At 35.2% G+C, this 21,976-nt stretch overlaps 2 protein-coding genes across 4 annotated transcripts in view; both read left to right on the forward strand.

The window, feature by feature from the left end:
• LOC134856982 (S-adenosylmethionine synthase-like) overlaps window positions 1-8,035 on the forward strand; it is a 207,374-nt gene extending 199,339 nt beyond the window's left edge. For 2 of the 3 annotated variants that reach the window (XM_063873300.1, XM_063873298.1), the window contains one exon: window positions 7,481-8,035. The gene's annotated coding sequence lies outside the window, so the exon portion shown is untranslated. Of the gene's footprint in view, window positions 1-6,606; window positions 6,627-7,480 lie in introns of those variants that run through there. The other variant, XM_063873299.1, reaches the window with a different exon arrangement.
• The window catches only part of LOC134856977 (RNA polymerase-associated protein RTF1 homolog), a 607,680-nt gene that overhangs the window by 298,515 nt on the left and 287,189 nt on the right, over window positions 1-21,976 (forward strand). The window lies entirely within an intron of this gene.

A 21,976-nucleotide genomic window follows, 5' to 3' on the forward strand; every position in this document is an offset into this window, starting at 1 on the left:
TGAGTGAATGAAATGATTTGAAGCTGGACATGACACTTACAGTCGTGTCCTTGTCATCGAAGCAGTTGAACTTGGTCAGTTATCAGTTAAAACACACTACCCGGTGGTCTAGATGGTCTATGACGTTGACTCCGGTCAATGGGCGAGGGTTCAAATCCCTCCCGGGTATCCTCCGACAACGTCCCAGGTTCAACTGTGTAGATGGCATTCAAAGGTTAGGACGGGTAGGTTTTCTCTAAGTGTTTTTAAAAAAATTTAATTGAGGGGTGATAAGGAAAAGGCCCTCTTAAAACGTGATCCCACCAAAATTGGGTATCTTCGCAATTTAAGTTTTCTTATTAAATATGCATTTTGGTTGAAAAAAAAAGGTTGACAAAAAGGCCCGATAACAGAGGTCCTCAAAAACTGGTGTAGTTGTCATGACACAAAATCTGATTAGTTATCAGAAAGTTTTCATTGTATAATCAGAAAAAAAAGAAATTCGATTATTTTGCTTACATGTCAGTTGAGTGAATTCAAAATGCGATTAACTTGTTTGCAATCAGAGCATGCTTTTTCATGTTGCTTTTGATTTGCATTGCATCGTTTCAATTATGGTAGATACTTTTGTCTAATAGATGCAGTTTGTGTTCGATGCAGTCAAATAGCTTTAGTTGATTCCTCTCTATGTCGACTTGTATTTGAATGTTTGTTCAAAATCTGGTTTTGGAATCCCAGATAAAGCCGCACGTCCTATTTCGCAATTGCATGGAACATCCATGCGAAATATTGGATTCTTGAAACTTAGATGGGAAGAAATAACAACCGGACGCTGCGCAAATGGTTATGAATTTTGTCTTCTAGCTATGATGAAGTGTCAAGAACGTAGTCAAGACTCTTATATAGGTCTTGTTTTTTTAGTTTTTTTTAAGGAAAATTTGTTCACGCTAAATTTGATTTTTCGCAGTTTGAATTTGATTGCTTTGAAACTTCGCTTCATTTCTTTTGTTAAAAGGAAGGCAAACTCCACTATCGAACAGAAAAGGTGTAAATGTCACGAAAAACGGGATCGACTTCTTGTTTTGAAAATGGAATTCAATTTAAGATTTCCCAGCGGAATAAAAAGTTTACTTATTGGTCCAGTTTTCTCATAATGTGTTACGTTTATCAAAAAAAGTGTCAATCATAAATTGCTCTTTTATTTCATTAAGCCATCTTTTTTGGGTGCCCACATCGTTGAGGTCTTCTAACAAGTTATGCATTATGCTTTACCATATTTCGCCGCCTTTCATTATTCTTCATGACGCTTTTATAGGCCGCTGATTTTTTTTTTAAATATTTCATTCAATTTAAAATATTGATGCACTTAGGTATAATGCAGTTTTTGAGTTCAATTGAAATTCATCTGCTGAAAGTGAAATAAATAGCCCTCTCGAAATAAGAACGTGGAAATGGCGCGAAAAAACGTGAACGATTTTTAGTTTCGAAAGGGGAATTTAATTTTTAGATTTCCAACGGAATAAAAATTTTACCTATTGATACAGTTTTCTCTTGTTGGGCTCATGTTTAAAAAAAAACTGGCAATCGTATAATTCAAAGAGATTAAAGGGCATCTGTTTTTTTCTTTGAAATTCGGAAGTTGCGATTTCAAGAAAGTCAGTATACTTTTTTTGATGTCTACTTGTGTTCATTACTCTTTTCCAATCTTCGATTGGCTATGTTCATAAAATACTAAACTGGTATCTCTGGCTGCACCTGAGCCATTAGTTTGCTTTCAAGTGACCGTGGCGCGGTTGTATTGACGCGAGAATCCTAATTTACAGGTAGGAGATCCAAATTTACAGGTAGACTTTTTGCTGCATAAATTTGGCAGTTTAATAGCAGCTGTAGCTTTTTTATTGCTTGCTTAATGGTTAATATTGGTTTGTTGATGGGTTGCTAAATTTTCACCCGATAGTAGTGCACATGTGGGACTATTTATTTTCATGTCGGTGGTTCGATTCAAGCGCATCGCAAAATTTTATTTTTCAATTCACGTTTATTATTTTTTCAATTTGTTTTTGCCTGTTTAGAGCTACTTTTTGCCCTTTTTTGCAAAAAGTATGTCTATACATTATGAGGCGGAATTTTTCAATGGATAGGAGCGTAACTTGGTATGTGTAGGTCTCTGAAATCCAGGTACAAGTCTTTAAATATGGTAACATTTTGTCGGAACGAGCAAGGAAAACGAAAGAACAAAGGAAGCACAGTGGGAGCGTCTTTGTTGCGGAATCCGCTTACAATTTACAAAATACCCAGCTTGTGTTCGTCATGTATAAAAAATGTTGAATTCAGCTCAATTACACTGGCTAAAAGAGGCAAAAGGCACTCTCCGATTATGAAAGCCGAAATAGCCCAAAAAAAACGTGATTGATTCCAAGTTTCGCAAATGCATATAGTGTTTTTCCCAGCGGAATAATTTTTTCACTAAAAGAAAGGCAAGTTCAACTATTAAACAGCAAAAGTGTAGAGGTCACGAAAAACTTAATTGACTTCCTGTTTCGAAAAAGTCAGTGATTTTTTTCCATTCTTTGTGGCCTGGCTGACATTTTTCAACTGTCAGTTAGATATATTCGTGGATGTGGTTAATAGTAAAGAACCTAGTGAAGACTCATTTATAGGTCTTGCTGATTTTTTGTTTGTTTTTTTTTCAGGAAAAATTTATAAAAGTCTCTAATAACTACAGATGTGCATTCATACATATTGATGCATTCATGAATGCACTTAGGTATTTAAGCCACTTTTTGAGTTCCATTAAAGTTCAGCTGCTGATAGTGACGTAAATAGCACTCTCTAAATACGAACGTGGAAATGGCACAAAAAAAACGTGACCAATTTCTAGTTTCGAAAGTGAAATTTATTTTTAAGATTTCCCAGCGGAATAAAATTTCGATCGGTTGATCCGGTTTTCTCAAGTTGGTTATTGTTATCAGAAAAGCGACAATCATAAATTGTTCCAGAGTTTCAAATAGCTTAAAGGGCATCTATTTTTTCTTTGAAATTCGAAAGTTGAGATTTTTTCAAGTCAATTTTTTTTCTATGTTTACTGGCATTCATTACTCTTTTCCAGTCTTCGATTGGCTATGTTAAGGAGTAATGAACGTAGTGAAGACTCTTATATAGATCTTGCTGATTTTTTTTTCCGGAAAAAGTCATAAATTTTTAAATTTTGATGCACTAAGGTATAATGCACTTTTTGAGTTCAATTGAAATTCATCTGCTGGAAGTAACTTAAAAGCAGTCTCCAAATACGAACTAGGAAATGGCGCGAAAAAACGGAACGAATTCTAGTTTTGAAGATTTCCCAGCGAAATAAAAACTTTACCAATTGATCCAGTTTTCTCAAGTTTGGTTCATGTTATCAAAAAGCGCCATTCATAAATAGTTCTAAAATTCAAAGAGCTTAAGGGGCATCTGTTTTTTTTTCTGTGAAATTCGAAAGTTGAGATTTTTGAAGAAAGTGTTTTTTTTATGTTTACTTGCGTTTATTACTCTTTTCCAATCTTTGATTGGCTATGTGTTACTTTTCTCGATTACTAAATTGAAATTTTTTACTCATCTAAATTGACGTGTAGACTTTATTTCATTTGTCTTGTGGAGTTTCTCCTTTTTATTACTTATTCCGAAAAGCTTGTTCTGTGACTCCGCCGAACACTAATGAGAAAAACTGAAAATGGGGCTGAAATAACTGTAAATTAATTCCTATGCTGAAATGGAGACAAACTAAGCTCATCAATGAGAAAAATGAAAGTGACACCAAAAAACGAGATTGAATAAAAGTGGGTTTTATTTTTTAGATTTGCAGCCGAGTTGAAAAAATTACCTATCATAACAATCAAGTCAAAGAACGCAAAGATTTTTAATATACTTGTAAATCAAACATGTTTTCGGCTTCCTCGAGTTCATTTTCTATTCCAACATGTCACTTGACGTTTTTTCGCTCAACAGCTGTATTTGGTTTGAACTGTTTGTATCTTATGTTTTATTGACTTAGTTTGCGTCATTTAAAAAGAAACGTATATTTTATCTTTTTATAGTCGAACAACGTAGTGAAGAATCTTATATAGGTCTTGGTGATTTTTTTTTGTTTTTTTTTCAGGAAAAAGTCCTAAAATAATGATGCACTTAGGTATAATGCCCTTTTTGAGTTCAATTAAAATTCAACTGCTGAAAGTGACGCAAATAACACTCTCCAAATAGGAACGTGGAAATGGCGTGAAAAAAACGTGAATGATTTCTAGTTTCGAAAGTGGAATTTATTGTTAAGATTTCCCAGCGGAATAAAAGCGTTACTATTGATCCCGTTTTCTCAAGTTGGGTTCACTCGATATTTTGAAAAGTTGGGGGGGGGGGAGTGGAAAAGAGCCGAATTGTGTTAGTTTTATCAAAAACGTGTCAACCATAAATTGTTGAAATTGGAAGAGCCTTAATTTTTTCTTTGAAATTAGATTGTTTTTTTTTCTAAAAACAAGCCAGTATTTTTTTGACTCCTCGCGTTCATTGACTCTGTTCCAACTGTCTGTTGGCTGTGTTTGTTTTTCCGAAGGGGTTGCGTAAAAATTGAGATTTCACAACTTACAAAAGTTTTTTATGACAACAATTTTTTTTCGGCTCAACGAGAGTTCACCCAATTTTGTCGGCTTAGTTGCCGCCACATAAATGTTTCTGCTTATTTAACGCCGGTATATGTCTTAATGGACGCATTTTTCATAAATTGAACATCATTCCAGAAAAATTCTTTCTTTCATTTTCTGTCTGCCAGCTTGCAATGCTATGTTTGAGTTGTATCTCATGTGGTGCGAACCTCAGCTTCGCATCTGTGTTATAATATGTTCAGCCCTACAGCGTCCGTTTTTTTGTTCTTCTTTCTAACGCATTCTATTATGTGCCCGTTTTAAGATGTCTGACGTAAATTGGGCGATGGATGAGTAAAAATGTAAATTTCGAATTAGTTGCTAATGAGTTTACAAGTCCCCTTAGATTTGATTTCCTCATCAGGAAATAGAAATCTCAGAGAAATCCCCTTGTGCTCAATCTCTTGAATAATTAACCGGATCAATCCAATTTTGGTGGTGGCTGATCACATCAAAGATGTGGCCTAAATCTTTTAAAAGCTGGTTTTTTCGTCATATCAAAAAATAAAAAGAAACAGGCGCTTCAACAACGAAGGGTATTTGCATCAAAAAGACAAGGACTGTTATGTTTTCTAATTAAGAAAAGCGGTTTTTGCAATTGGGCCTTTATTAGTTTTGCTCACTTCGTTTCGTTTTCAAATAAGTCTTCGTTTTTTGTCTTTTTTCAGTAGATTTTTGAGATGTGTGAAATCATGATTTAATCATTTTGAACATGCTAAAGTAATGATCATATTGTCATCGACAGATCTAAGGTTTTCTCGAGGGGGTGAGATTTTTTGAAAATAAAATTTTGTCGACCTTTTCTTAGGTCGAACAAATTGATTTTCTGAGCGCTCACAGCACACTTAAAGGACCCTATAAGTTTTTATCTTGAAAAAAAAGATGTCAAAAATGCCGCTTGTTCGACGCGCGCTCCCCCTCAAAACTAGTATATATTGTCGCTAAAGGAGCTTTTAGAAAATATTTGGGGTCGGTAGTCGAAAATGGATGTCATCAAATAATACCAAAGGGAGACCCTTTGATTGATAAGGGGGTCGAACCCCTGAAAAAAAAGAGGCAACCCCCCTAAATCCGGTCCTGAATTACTTATATATCCCCCACGAAAGTAAGAAGGGGGAAATCAAAAATATGTGGCTAGTTAATGCCTCTCACTCGCAATCAAGAGGTTGATGTTTTGAAGCACAATAGGATCAATGGGGTCAAGCTTACACGTTTTCTTTTTTCTTTCAATGAATGGATTGACGTCACTTAAGATCTCAGGTTTTTCTGTCAGGAAAAGCCTTCAAAGTTGTGAAGTTTAAATTTCATTTTTCGCTGTTTGATTTCCTGTCAAATTCCTTTTTTTTAAATAAGTTTAAATCATAGAAGAATTTTGAAGCTCGAAAAGTTTTTTTTTTTCGATTTGATTTTTTGGTTTCTTTGGCAATGTTTTCGTTTTGTTGAGTTTATGAACGCTTTTCCTAGTGTTCAATGTCCATATTTTGAATAGATTTCACAAACTTTTTATCATTTTTGAGAAAGACTAATTTGAGATCACGGCTGTTTGATGTTGTTTTGATATCACTAAATTTAAATCAGGGTTGAATTCATTCTCTCCAGTAATTTCTTATGCTTATGTCAGTTTATTCTCGCTCTGATAAAATGCATTTGCCCATGCCAGGTTTTAAATAGTTATGCCATAAAATTGACCAATATGTGTTTCTGGTGGTTTCCTGAATGGAGCAAGCTACCTGAAAAAGATTGACCAAAACGAGAATCGGTAATTCAACTGATCCGTTTCGGGGCTTTGCATTCATTTTGTTCATATTTTTTTCATGGTGCCAGGTGTTACGTCCAACATAGCCTGCATATTTTTCTCAAATGCCCCGTTTGCGTTGAATAGTGTTTGCAGAAGTGGTGTTGCACGTTTTTGAATAGTAGAAGTAGTCGTTTGATTTTATTTAAGTTTATACAGGTCTGAACCCCAAAACGTAAGTGAGTTTAAAATTTAGTTCCCTTTTAAACTGATTGTTATGTGTGATAGCGAATGAAATAGTTTGAGAACATTTTGCTCGTAAAGACATTAGAAAAAAAGAAATAAGGATAGCCGGTAACTGCAAGTAGCACAGAATGTTCCGACCATAGTCTCACAAAATACTACGTTTTTTCAAATTTTTAAGGTTTTTTGGCGTGGTGTGATAAAATGAGCTGAACAAAAACTGGGAATTAGGTATACTCGACAGCCATACTAAAATGAGCAAATTGAAAACAGTTTCTTTAAAAAAATGCCTGAAAAACGAAAAAAAAATCGAAAAGTTTGCGAATTTTTGAAAATTTTGATGCCAAAATGCGCTTTAATACTCAAAATAAACTAACTTTACGCAAGTAAAACTAAGGTTTTCCGTTTTAATTTAAGCTGTTGTAAGCTTTTAGTCAAGTTAAATAAAAATGCTCGCTCGAAATAAGACGAAAAATCAAAAATTTCAAACCTGTTTTTCTCGGCATTGGGAAAATTTTTTAAATTTTTAAATGTTCGAATTTTTAAATGTACGACTGTAAGGTTTTAATATGATATATCACTCAACCCAGTCCGATCATTATTTGTGGTACATGATTTTGCGTGGAAAACAAAAAGCAAAAAAAAAATAAAACAAAACACCCGAATACAAAGTTCCTCCCCATTTTCAATGGTCGGAACAATAATGACAAGGCTTTTGGATTCATTTTGGCTTAGATACTATATTGGCTTAGATATTACAGGGCTTAGACTGGTTCATTATTGCTAAATTTACGACATAATGAACCTGTCTATCTGTTGTGTCAGTTGCTCACCCTTTGAGTTTTTTTAGTTCTCAAGCTGAAGTGCATTATTCAATGTTGTGTCAATACGAATCACATCTTAGAGGAACATCCCAAAACCAGTGACAGAAAAAACTTGATATCCTTGACGATGGATGCGTGTTATAGTTTCATGTATATTCTATGCTTTCTTAAATCTTATCCTAAAAGAATTCCAGTGTCAATTAGGGAGTTTGTATCATTTGTTTTGAAACTTTTTGTCATTCTGAGTTAAAACAAGCCAAAGATGAATGACTATTCATGTTAAATTTGTACTAAAATTATATTTTCCGATGTCAGAGCAATGCTTCGTTTCACAAAAATTGGCTTTAATTACGTTTTGAATGTGGTTTGTTCAACAAAAACGTGAACAAAAGAAAAACGCGTTGGTCACAAGTATACCGGTGTACTCGTGTGCAGGTATGAATCTCTTTCCACTTTGATGATTATGAAAATACGGCGAATACCAATTTCATTTGGCGTAATGTGTTGATTTATCTGTTGATTTCAAGAATCCAATTCTTTCATTGGTGTTTGTATATTTTTCAATTTAGTTTCTCCTGCGCTGTTTTTTTTGGTTGAGACGGATTCGCTTGAAATATAGTTTAAAGCAGTACTTTTGAGGCTATTCTCATGCGATCAAGACTCAATGCGCGAAAATTCTCAGGCAATCAATGCTCTTTAAGCTGGTCTAAACTGACTGATTAAGTGTAAAAGAACAAAGTGATTTTCACTTATATAGGTCTTGACAATTTCTTGGTTTGTTTTATTTTCGAAAAAAACTTGAAATTTTTTCACGCTCAACTGTATTTTTTTGCGGTTTGATTTCTTATGTTCCGTTCATTTTACTTTGTTAAAAAGAATGCAAACTCCACTATCGAAAATCAAGGTCACAAAAAACGTGATGGGCTTCTAGTTTCGATAGTGGAATTTCTCAGGGGAATAAAAAATTTGCTTATTGATCAAATTGGGTTAACTATCTAAAAAGCTCCAAGCATAAATTGTTCTTGAAATTCGAAAAGATTCAAGGGTATATATTGCTTCTTTGAAATTCAAAAATTGAAGTATTTGCAAAAGTTAAAACAGTTTTTTCTTTCGGTTTCCTTGTGTTAATTGAGTTTTTTCCTACTGTCTGTTGGCTATCTTTGAATTTTAGAAATAATTTCGGAGTATGTGGTCTGATTTTTTTAGGTTTACAGATTAAAAATGGAGTAAAGCCAATTGATGAGAAAGTGACTTCTTTCTTTCTACCACAATTTTAACACTAATTTAGTTTTCATTCTCTGGTTCGTTCAGTTTTCACCTATTTTATTTGCGCTGTTCTGAAAAAAATTGCAGAAAAGTAAGGATAAAAGAAATAATGAGGTTTAAATGATTTTACCCTTGCGATAAGCAAGTGTATTGCTGTCGGACACTAGACATTTTTTTCATAAACAATTTTGTCCACAAGATCTGCACTTCTAGAGGATCTTCACTTCTAGAGAAAGTTACACATGTAGTATCTTTCTCTAGAAGAGACTTAAGTAGTAATTAGTTCAAACCCATTTCAGGTAGTAATTATCTTTTCAAAAAATTGTTCAATTTTTCTTCGTGTTCGTGGTTTTCTAAATTCTGCCGGTTCATCTTTTTTTAAAACCTCATTTTTTATCTGGCAGAGTTTTTATTGGGTTTTTAAAGCATGGGTTTTGTTCCAGGCTAAGCAATTTTTACCATGACTGATTTTGAGTTTCGAGAGCGAAATATATTTGTTTGGGATTATGTGTTTCAGTTCGGATGGTTCGTAAAAACTTTGAAATTATAGGAAATTTTTTATGACAAAGTTCTGTTTTTGGCTCAACAGGTTTCGACCCCAAGTTTGTCTCCTTTGTTGCCGCTGGGTAAATGATTCCCATTTATTAAGGCCTCTTTATGAACATCATCCGATACAAGTATGAAGTTTTTGTAGCTGCAATTTTTCAACTTTTGTCAAGTTATTTTTTCAATTAATTTTTTCCAACTTAATTTTTCAGAAATATTTTTGACATCTGTCTTTTTCATTTATTATGTTGTAGCGCAATGTGTTTTTTTTTGCATAGCAAGTGTTGCGAAACTCCACTTCGCCTCTCCGTAAAGACTTATCAGGAATAAGTATTCCAATTTGTTCACGCTCAATTTTGGTTTTTCTCGAAAATTCACTTTTTGGTATAAAACTTTCGGTATATGTGCATTTTTTGAGTCTAATGCAAGTGTAATGAGAGAAATGACGCAAAAAGCATGATCGATTTTTAGTTTCGAAATTGGAATTTAGTTTTAGGTTTCCCAGAGGAATAAAATCGTTTCCTGATATACTAGTTTTTTCAAATTGGGCTAGTTATATCAAAAAAGTATCAACTTTAAAAGCTTATGAAATTTGAAGAGCTTTTAAGGCCATATATTTTTGTTGTAGTATTTTTGAAAGTTGAAGTTTTTTCAAAAAACCAGTCATTTTTGTTGTTGTTTTTTGAGCGTTCCTTGACTTTTTTTTCTAACTGTCTTTTGGCTATGTTCGTTTATATAGATGTCAGATTTGATTTTCGCGGTTTGTCTTAGTTTTTTTCCTAGTTCAATTGGTTTCTTTTATTGAAAGAAATCAGTCTCCACATGTAAACAGCCAAATTATAATGGTCATAAAACATGAAAACTTGATTTTTCTGAACTCACAGCAGAATAAAAAAGTTACTGATCGAGTTTTTCTACATTCAATAACTTCAAGAAAAAATCTTATCTTTTCACGAAATTCAACTAGCCTTAACATGCTGTGTTCGAAAATTGAAAAATGATTTTTTCGATGTCCTTGTTGTTTGAAAGTTTTTGATGTCTTTGAGTTGTTTTAGACTTTTCTAACCATCTGCTTGCTATGTTTGTTTTTTCATTTCAGAAATCATTGGGAAGTTTGTTTATGCTCCATTCATGTTTTTGCTAAATGACTTTGAAGTTTGACTTCAAAGTTAATTCAAGTTAGTGAAAATTTGATTGTCCTTTAACGCGCAAAACTATGTGGGGCAACATGTAGCAACTGTTTTAATGAAGCTTAATTTTTTAAAGAATTGGATGACGTTTTTCAAGCAAAATTTAGTACATAATATATGAAAGTCAGATTGAATTGATTGATATATAATTTAAAATACCGAATAGTAGTACCGTGAGCTACGATAAGTTTCCGGAAAGTTTTTCTCAATTTTGAGAGAAGACGGATAGAAAATTAGTTCAGTAGACTAATGGCATGCGAACACATTAAATGTTCTTCTTCAAACATAAACTGGCATCGACTTAAGGACGCGCATTCAGGATGCCCAATTTTGGTTTTTCGTGGTTTGGCGTATAATATTTTTCAAGTTCGGTTCTATTTATTTTTTAAAAGGAAGCAAACTCCGCTATTGAACAGCAAAAGATTAAAGATAACCAAAAACCTGATCGACTTTAATTTCGAAAGTGAATTTCATTTTTCAGACTTCTCAGCGGATAGAAAAGTTTTTCTATTGATTCAGTTTTTGCAATTTGAGTTTCATTTTATCAAAAATGTGTCAATCATTAATTGTTCTTGAGTTTCAAAGAGCTGTAAGGCCCAATTTTTCCACTTTCAAATTGAAAAGTTGAAATTTAAATAAAAAACAAAAGTTGACACTGAAGTCCGTTTTTTTCTCTTTCCTTGCGTTCGTTGTTTCTTTTCCATCTCTCTGTTAGCTGTGTTTTTTTAAAGTCAGGTCAGTTTTCGTTTTCAAATTTCTGAGCAGTAAACAAACTTCACCAATCTTTCCAACTTTCTCAATTTGAGTTAATTTTATTAAAAATGTCAAAATGGGAGGGGAGGAGGAGGGCAACGCAGTCAACCGTTGTGTAGGATGGAAAACCAGTCATCCGTAGTGTAGCGTAACGGTATTAGACTATAAGATATGTAACGGCTTTTTTCACGTATACGGTTACTACATCAAGGTCGAAGTTAGCAAAATTACTGCGAAATCGGCTTCCTAATTTGATTACCTTATTGTTCTCGAAATATGATTTTTTTTTAAAGTTTCAAGTAAAATGAGATTTCAAAAGCATCACATTTAAATTTCTCAGCCCTTTATTTCGGTACGTTCATGATACTCTCAGGCGTTTGCAGTTTTGCCTCCAAATATGTCTGCTCAAAACTTAAGTTTCTGAGGTACACATCTAGCTTTTAGTTGTGCCTTCGCTTTTTTGAAAATTGTTTGAAAAACTTAGATTAAAAAAATCATCTGTAATTTTGAAAGTCTCGACTATATAGTGTGGTGCTGATATGTTACTCTCAGAGGTTGCAGACCTCCTAGCGTTACTGCTCAGATCGTCCAATCAGCCTCGAGATCCAGCAAGCCATCCATAAAGCCCTTCAGCGATTCATTAATCGATCTTCTTAACAAGCTATTCATCCATTTTATCCAGCTAGTTATCTTTCTATCTCGCGGTGTTTTCATGCATCAATCCAAACGTCCGTCCTTCAAGCCAGCCATTGATCTAGCTATTCATACAACGATACATCCATCCATCGAGCGATCCTACCAGCCAAGCCATCAAGTCAACCATCAAGCCATCAATCGATCTAGCCATCAATACAATGATACATTCATCCGTCCATTCATTCATCAAGCGATTCACCCAACGACCTCTCCATTCAGTGAGCCATTCAGCCATCAATCTATCCAACCAAACATCCATCAGCCAGTTCTTAAAAAATTGGTTCATCCATTCAGATATCCATCGATCCAGCCATCTATCTAAACAAAAGCCAGCCAGCCATCCATCCATCTATCCGAGCAGTTAATTCATCAAACGATCCCTCCATTAATCAGGTCATCCATTATTCATCTAGTCATCCATTCAACTAGCCATTCATCCATCTAGCCATCAATCATTTCAGACAACCATCCATCTAGTAGACCATCCATTGACCAATGCAGCCAGCCATCTAGCCATCCATTCAACAAACCACTCATCCATCGAACCACTCATCCATCGAACCACATATTCATCAAGCTATCCTTCCATTCATCCAAACCATCTATCTAATCATCCATCTAGTCATCAAGCCTTTCAATCTATCCATCCCGCCGTCCTTGGACCCAACCATTCATTTATCAATTTACCAGCCATCTATCCATTAATAATTCATCATTTCATCTAGCCATCCGTCCATCCAACTAACCATCCATCTATCCATGAAGCCCATTCATCTAGGCATCCAACGATCTAGTCATTCACTCTTTCATCCATTCATCCAGCCAGTCACCCATCTATCAACATCCATCCCCGTTGATCTAGCCATTCATCCATCTAGATAGCCTTTTGTCCCACATCCATATATTAAATCATGCGTTTATCTAGCCATCCATGCATCCCACCTGTCATCCATCATCGATCTAACCGTCTCCATTCAACCAGCCATCCATCAACCTGGCCATGCATCCGTTCAGCCGTCCCACATCCCCTCTGTTCTCCATACAGCCAGCCATCCATCCATTTAGCTATTCAGTCAGCTATCAATCCATCCATCTATCCAACCATCAATTCATCCAGCCATTCAACAAATCAGTCATCAAAATATCTAGTTCATCCATCCATGCTCTCATCAATTCAGCCATCCATCCACACCGTCATCAATCATGCCATCCATCCAGTCATCTTTCGATCCTGCCATCAGTCAAGCCATCCAACCATCCATCCAATCAGCCGTCTAGCTATACGTTTCGACATTCATCCATACTTCCATGCATGTAACCAGCCATCCATCCATCTATCCTGTCTTCAATACGTCCATCCATTCACTCAGTTATCCCCACAACCAGCTAACGATCATCCATCCGTCCAACCGAATTTTCTGTTAAAGATGATTAAATGTTAGATTTTTCGGGAGCCGTTCTAGCTGCAGTGGGTCTGCTAGTTGCTCTTGAAATTCAAAAAAACTTTAGGTCTACATATTTTTTTTGTTTGATATTCAAAAATTGAGCCTAAATTTTTTTCTTTTGCGTTTAATGTAATTTTTTCAACCTCTTTTTCATTGTCTTTACTTGCGTTCATTGTTTCGTTTACTTGCATTCATTGTCTTTTTTTGTATTAGTTTTTCTGTCTAATTTACTATTAGTTAGCTAACAACGCTGCTCTTACGTTGTATCGTAAGTGATGCGGCGCTCCGCTTTGCCTCTGTATTACAGCCGATTGATTTTCATTTCAGAGCAGTAGTTGGGTGCTTTCTTAAACATGGAAGCTGATTCAAGTGCAACAGTTGAAGATACGGAAAATGAAGCTTTGAAAGTTTTTTATATTTATCTTGTTCTCCAGTAGAAGTATCTTACAAAAACGTACACTCTGAAATAGTGTTCGCTCCTTTGCATTGTCAAATTGACGGGTGCTTTGTTTAAATTTACCTTTAAACGCAATAATTTGATTCGTTTCACGAAATGGATGCTAATTCAAGCAAGTCAATTGCAGAAGCGGATTCGAAGCAAGCAGATTCATCCGTAAATGTGTCTGATAGCTCTACAGAAGTCATGTGTGAATCATGCTTGAAGCTATCCAAATGGACCGACTGTTCAAGTGTGTGACATGTATTGATCTATGGGAAGGTGAAAGTGCTGTAAAATTTAATTGTGAAGGTTGTATTATGCCTCATTTAAAGAAAGGTCATACAATTTTGGATCACAAATCTCTCAAACCTGCGGTATGCGAAACTCATAAGAACCTATATTCGGTGTTTTGTTCAAAATGCGAACAGATTTTGTGCTTGAACTGTCTTCCGAATCATCCGAACCATAACATTATGGCCTTGAAAGAACGAGGGTCTCAAGTGAGATCAAAAGTCTCCGAGCTTATTGCAGATTTGGGTTCGTGCGAGAAATTAGTACGCGTCACCAAGGAAAGACTAAGCGAAGATAAAGAAACGCGTAGTAAAGGTTATGAAAAATTAGTACGAGATGTTTCAGCGGAATTGGATGCCTTGAAGCAGAAAATTTTAGACCACATTAGTGAAGAGCATGAAAACATTGTAAACTTGGAACATGAATCTAATGAAAACTATGAAAGCCTGCTGAAATATCAAAGTGATCTTCGAGAACTGTTGTGTTGCTCAGATAGAAATATAGTAGAAAAGTTGAAGGAAAAGGAAAAGCAAGTTGATCATGTGAAAACAAAAGCTGCAGAACTCAAATTATGGGTGTAAATTACTCTGTATCTGAAAAGACAGCCCAATTGGTCAACAACTTTTCGGAAAATTTTCAGAGAAATATTGAAATACCCCGTATGGATATAACGAATAAAGTTGACGAATGTTACGTGTACTCAAAAATTCATGGTACTTTGTATAGCGTAGAATGTGAAGGAAATGAAATCATAGTCTACGAATGCAAATTTGAAGAGCACAGAGAAGGCGTTAGGATGTCCAAATGAAGTTGGCGACGCATGAAAACGAATATCGGATCAACGAGTTGCAAGCTTTTCTCCTCATGGGATGTCAGTCATGTGCAGCTATTTTAATCAAAAACGATAACGCCTCGCATCTGTTTCAGATAGCTTCAAAAAGCTTCAGAAGTATCAAATTAAACCTTGAGCCCAACCATATTCCATTATTTTTTGTAGCCATCAGCGAGGATATTGCTGAGTTTATTTACTGGGACGAAATAAAAAAAATTGTCAGACGTTCTTACAAAAAAAAGTCATAAGTTTAAAAGCGACTCCCCGCCTCGGGTCGTGAACTCGTGGCACGACAATCCATGTGTGCATTTTGTCAACGAGGAAAACCATATAATAGAAATTGATACAGAATCGTTCTTTTCTTCTGTTCTGTTCATCCCATCGAGCGTCCATCGTGTTAGCGATATCAGTAGCATCTCACTCATCAAAACTAACTTACTCATAATCTGGTCGCTATCAACAAGTACTTTGACTTTTCTCCAAAGAGAAGCTAGAAACGCACCATATTTTCTTTCCTTTTCGGTACCGATTGGAAGTTTTAGAGTCATTGATCTTAATTTCAGTTTCCTCGTGAAGGCTAAAAATCAAAACAAAAATGGACGTTGGGTTGACAAGAATGTGTTCATGATAAAATACTCTTAATTGAAAGACTGCTTGGCTTCCAATTCTAGTTAAAGGTATACATAAAATCTATGCAGAAGAAAATAATTCAATTAAATTTCCCAGTGATTCAAATCTATTTTGCAGTTTTATTTTGCAGTCAATTTTGTAATTCAAATCTATTTTGTATCAAACAATTCAAATCTATTTTGAACGAATTGGAAAGTTTTTTTTCTATCTGAGGCAGCTGCATAATTGAGTGTAGAATAGCATTATTGTTTCGACTTTCGATACGACAGTAACGGAATATTTGTGCTCAGGGTGGGTTTTTTTTCTTCAGACAAATTTCGACTTTTTAACTACAGACAAATGTCGACTTTTTTATATCGTTCGAAAGCTATTGTTGTTTTGAGCTGAAATTTGAAAAGATATTTCACCTGTGATTATTTTTCATAAAGTTATGGGGGTTTAAAGATTGCCATTTCGGCCATTTTGGGACAATTTACGCGCGATATATTTCGCACTATTAACGCGTAAGCGGAGATTTAGTCCACCTGAGAAATCGTTCCAAATTGGTTGAACGAAGTTTATTTGCCATAATCAATGTGTTACTAGGAGAGAAATTTGTTGTTTTGTTTTTTATATGGCTTGTGGGATGATGATTTCCTTTTATTTTATTTCATTTAATTTTTTTATTTTTATGTTATTACTGCTTCATAAACCTTAAAAGGCAGTCGGAACATTCAAGAATTTGCCCTGATACGAGCAGTCTTGTTAAATTGCTATTGATTATTTTGATGTGATCAGAATCTATTTAAAGAAGAGGAATTCCTAGCAGCCGAACTGTGTTCTGCATAGAGGAAAATTAATCCCCTTAATAATTATCTCAAATCAAAAGTTTGTTGTCAGCCGTGCAAATGAGTTTTAGCGGAGGGAAATGAAAGCAGATGATGCCTTCTGATTTAGTTGCAGTGAAAAGACGGCGTGTCAAAAATAGACGGTTCAATTTAGTTACTCCTTCCAGAACCGTTTTCTCTTACTTTGCACGAAAACAAAACTGCCGAATATTTTCATGCCTAATAGTTTTGTAAACCACAACTTTCAAACAACGAATCTTATAGTTTAGGCATAGCATAGTTATGCGCCGTCGAATTGCCTGTAATTCAGCCTCATTTATTAGTCACAGAACAAGTTGGATTATTTTGAGTCAATACTTGAAGGAAACATCTCCGTAGGGAATTGAAATTGAGAGCATCCATTCTCATATAAAATCTGACTGTTAGATTTGGAATAATACGCCAGATGCATCTAAATCCTTTTCACTAGGCAAAAGTTTATTTGAAACGAAGAAAAACATCTGCTAGAACGAAAAGCAATAAAAAACTTAATTTCTCAGTTTTCTATATTCCATACAGCGTGGTTCCGCTTTCCATGTTTGTTTAGTTTCACCAAAAAAAACAGACTGCGGATTCGATTACGTCTCAAATGGCATAATTCCCAAATTGCATAAGTTTCATGCAACAGTTGCATTCAAAAACCGGGAAAAACTTTTTCGTCAACCATGTAAGATAATTAGTCCAACTGTCAATTAAAATGTTGATGGTCTTTTTATCTTGAAAAAATTGAGAATTTTTTAATCAAAAGCGAAAATCAAAGATTGCGGTTATTGAGGTTGTTGTGGTCAATTTTTCTGACAAAATTGTCGCTTAAATATTGTTTGGAATCAATTAAGTCCAAATCTTATTCACATGTTTTCGTTCCTGACAAAATGTTAGAATTGAAAATTGATAGAAAGCGTTTTAATTACAATCAAAAAATTAAAGTTATGCCATTTGAGAAAAGTTTTTCATATGCCTTTTTGGAAGTATGCAGTCAATTTTCTGTTTTTTTTAATGAGTGTTTAATAAAATGTAGCTGCGACTAGTTTTGACTGTTTGTAAATATTTAACCGTGCGATTAGCTCGGACTTTGTTCCCCGAACTCTTTTGAACTCCTCGGCTTACTCGGTTAGCATATGAAGTTAGAGCTACTGTATTTGTCAGTACAGTCAGTTTCACCCCTTGTGATTTTGGTCCAATATACGAAATAAGAAGATTAATCAGATAAGCGGGTTGTTATCTCCAGTTTTTTCTTACTTTCGATTTCGTATTTTCATTTGTTTTCCTTTATTCAGACAAAGTGTCAATGAAATCGGGTATGAATTGAACTGATGGTTTAATTATGTTGGCAGCATCAAAATATCTGTTCAGTCCGTATTGTATGCTTCTGAGACTTAACTATTTTATAGTCGGTTGATTTCCATTGCACATTTCAGATAGCATGAATAGTTCGGAGAACATAGATGCTAATTCAAGCGAACCAAATGCAGAAACGGATACAGAACATTCTGATTCATGTATCACGGGGTCTGACAAGTCTACGGAAATAAATTGTGATTCATGCCTGGCAGCTTTCGAAATGGAGCGAGTATTCAAGTGTATGACATGTAATGATCAATTGGAACGAATTGATTCCGTGAAATTTAATTGTGAATGCTGTATTATGTCTCATGTCAGAAGAGGTCATGACATATTGGATCACAAATCTCTCAAACCGGCAGTATGCGAAGCTCATAAGAGCCTCTGCTCCGCTTTTTGTTCGAATTGCGAAGAGATAGTGTGTATGAACTGTCTTTCAAAACACCCGAATCATAACATTTTGGCCTTGAAAGAACGCGCGTCTCAAGTGAGATCGAAAGTCTTCGAGTTGATCGCAGATTTAGATTCCTTTGAGAAAATAGTTAACGGTACCCAGGAGAGACTAAACAAAGATAAAGAAACGCGTAGTAAGGGTTATGAAAAGTTAGTACGAGATGTTTCAGCAGAAATGGATGCCTTAAAGCAGAAAATTTTAGATCGCATCAGAGAAGATCACGAAAACACTGTAAAAATGGAACAGGAATCTCTGGAAAACTACGGACTCCTGCTGAAAAGCCAAAGCGAGCTTCGAGAATTGCTGTCATGCTCAGATGGAAATATGGTTGATCGTTTCAAGGCAAAGAAAAAACAGGTTGATCAGGTAAAATCGAAGGAAGCAGAACTAGGTTTATGGCAAATCAAGGGTCTAAATTATACAGTATCTGAACAGGCGTTGAAATTAAGCAGAAAGTTTGCGGAAAATTTCCTGAGAAATATTGAAGTACCATGTGTGGATTTAATTGCTCAAATTGAAACACATTACGTGTACTCTACAAAATCTGGCCAGTTGTATGGCGTAGAGTGTGAAGGAAATAAACTCACAGTCTTCGAATTGAAGTTGGAAGAACATGATGATGGTGTAAGCATGTCCAAAATTATGTTGGGCACGCATGAAATTGATTCTCCGATGAAGGATATGCAAGCATTTTTTCTCATGGAATACGAATCAAATGCCCATATTTTAATCAAAACCAGCAAAGTTTTGCGTCTATTTGAGGTAGCCTCAAAGAGGTTCAAAGATATAAAATTCAACCTACAACCCAGCCATATTCCATTGTTTTTTGTAGCCATCAGTGAGAAGAATGTTGCTGAGTTTGTTTATTGGGACGAGACGAAAAAAGTAGTCAGACAGACTAACAAACAACAAGTGGAGTACAAGTGCGACTCTCTGCCGCGTGTTATGAATTCTTGGCATGACGATACGTACATGCACTTTATCAACGAAGAAAACGATGTGGTAGAAATTGAAACATATCCAGATGATCCACCTATTTATGTCATCAAAGCGAGCGTTCATTGTGTTAACAGTATCAGTTGCATAGCACACATCAAAAGCCACTTTCTCGTAATCTGGTCACTCTCAACGCGTACCCTGACATTTCTCCACAGATCAAACAAAGGAAAAGAATATTCACTTTCCTTTTCGGTGCCACTTGGAAGTGTTTTCAACGACTTTTATTGGCCGATGAGAGTCATTAGTCTGAATCTTAGTTTCCTGGTTACGGCTAAAACTCAAAACAAAAAAGGACATTGGATTGAGAAGAATGTGTTCATGATAAAAACTTCTGAGTTTGAAAATTATGTTGGCTTTTAGTTCTATTTTTAGATGTTGTAAAATAAATCTAATTAAATCTATTCAATGAATGACAAAGAGACAGTAAGCTTGAGACATTGAACTCAATGGACGTTTTTAGGAGATCGTAAAATAAACAAAAGTGAAGCAAGACGCCTAATTAGAATAAAATTAATTGCAGAAAAACTCAATAATGTGATGGACAAATTTGAATTATTACGATTAGTTCTCACTCACTAACAGATAGACATTTAATTTTTTGGGTAAGTCACCAGCAAATGCTGTTTTGCTACCTACAGTTTTCATAAATTAAAAGGGTATATTGTACGAGCATGCATAGCGAAATCTGAGGCGCCGAGTTACGCTGATCTACCGCAAAGTTTGCCTCATTCATTAATCTCAGCAAAGGACACTGAAATATTATAATGAAAAACGTGCCTGAAATATCTCTAGTTAATTGAGAAGGTTCATTCAGGTATAATCTGACTGATCGAAAAAATGACGAGAGTAACTTTTTTGTTCGAACCTTTTCACGAAGCGGCTTTTCGCAAAGCTAATTTTCAGTTCAATAGAGACCATAATTTAGCTATTACCCTTGCGATTAGCAAGCACTATCAAACTGGAACATAGATTTTTTTCGAGTAAACAACTAGTTTAACAAAAACTACTGAATCATTTGTGCAGCTATCAGTTGTGCAGCATTCTATTCTGCACTGCAGCAAAGCTGCTCAATTTCTTGAAAATTTAATTTTAACTACTTGGTAATAAAAAAATTAAAAGTTAATGTTAACTAATAGACCGCTGAGCGCCTATGCTCGAATCCGATCAGCACTTGTTTTTTCAAAACCTAAAATATTTAGTATCCAGAAATGAGTTCTGATACAAAATGATTTGCTTATGATTTGATACTTTGTTACTAAGCTTATGATTTGTCGGCTTAATTACCACATCGAGTATTTTTTAAAACTCGGCTCTGTATATTTTCTTTTTTTTCGATTACACGGTTTTGGCTTATGATATTGGTTTTGACAACTTATATTGCGTAGTTTTGATGGCAAAATATATGTTTATGCTTCTTTTATATGTTTTAAATATCTTAAATATAATTTCATGTTTCAGCTTGGATGGGTCGTAATAATTCAACCTTATGGCTCAGTATATCAGTTTTTTGCTCGTTTTTTCTTTTTCATTGGGCTTAAACGGTTGGGGCTATTTACATATCGGCTTAGAGACCTCTTTCGAGAGAGGCTCATAATCTTTTATTTGCGCTAAAAAAAAAACTTTTTTTCGGCGCAACATATGTCTGCTAAGGAATTGTTGGGTTTCTTGCTTTTTCGACTTTCAATTGTCTTACTTCTTGGCATATTTTCCTGGCAAGAGTTTTTGCTCAATAGAAAATTAAGACGAATTATGCAAGTTTTTTTGAAACTCATAAGAACCTATGCTCGGCGTTTTGTTCGAAATGCGAAGAGATTTTTAAGCATGAGTTGTCTTTGAAACCCTAAAATCACAATATCATGACCGTAAAGGAACGCGCGTCTGAAGTCAGAGTGAAAGTCTCTGAGTTGAACGCAGAATTGGATTTTTTTGGAAAAATTACTTAACGGTTCCCCGTAGAAAATAGACAAAGATAAAGAAATGCGTACTAAAGGTTATGAAAAAATAGTGCACGATGTAGCAGAAATGGATGCATTGAAGCAGAAACTTTTAGATGGTATCAGAGAAAATTGGGAAGTTTCTGTAAGAATGGAGCAGGAATATCTGGAAAGCTACGATTTCCTGTTGAAAAGCAAAACCGAGCTTTGAGAATTGTTGTTGTGATACTCAATTGGAAACATGACTAAGAGACTAAGGAAACAGAAAAGCAGGTTGATCATGTAACAGCTAAAGATTCCGAACTTAAGGTATGTCGAATTGTGTGCAAATGATTCTGTCTGAACAGCCATTGAATTATTCAACAACTTTTCGAAGTATTGTTTGATACATTTGGAAATGCCGCACGTGGATGTAATGACACAAATTGAAAGTTTTGAGGATTTAAAAGAAAATGGATTTTCGTACCACGTCAAAAGTGAAAGAAATGAAATCGCTGTCTACGAGTGCAGGTTGGAAGAGCACTAAGATGGTGTAAGGGCGTCCAGAATCAATTGACAGCTCAAGAAAATAAACTGCGATCAGGTATATGCTCCTATTTTTCTCATGAACTATTGTTTAGATGCTCATATTAATGCATTCCACCGCCCAATCACTTTCCATCCTTGACTGTTTCTATCAGCATTGGTTTTAATCAACAAAGACCTTGAAAGGACAGTCCTGGCCACACTTGGGCGTCAATCAAAAAGTCTTTTACGTGACGCCCTGTCCAAATCATGAAATGTTCGTACAGGCGTCCCTCATGGCTCAGGTTTACCCCCAACATTTTTTTAAACGTCCGT

This window comes from Symsagittifera roscoffensis, chromosome 1, assembly GCF_963678635.1.
Source record: "Symsagittifera roscoffensis chromosome 1, txSymRosc1.1, whole genome shotgun sequence".
Lineage (NCBI taxonomy): Eukaryota > Metazoa > Xenacoelomorpha > Acoela > Convolutidae > Symsagittifera > Symsagittifera roscoffensis.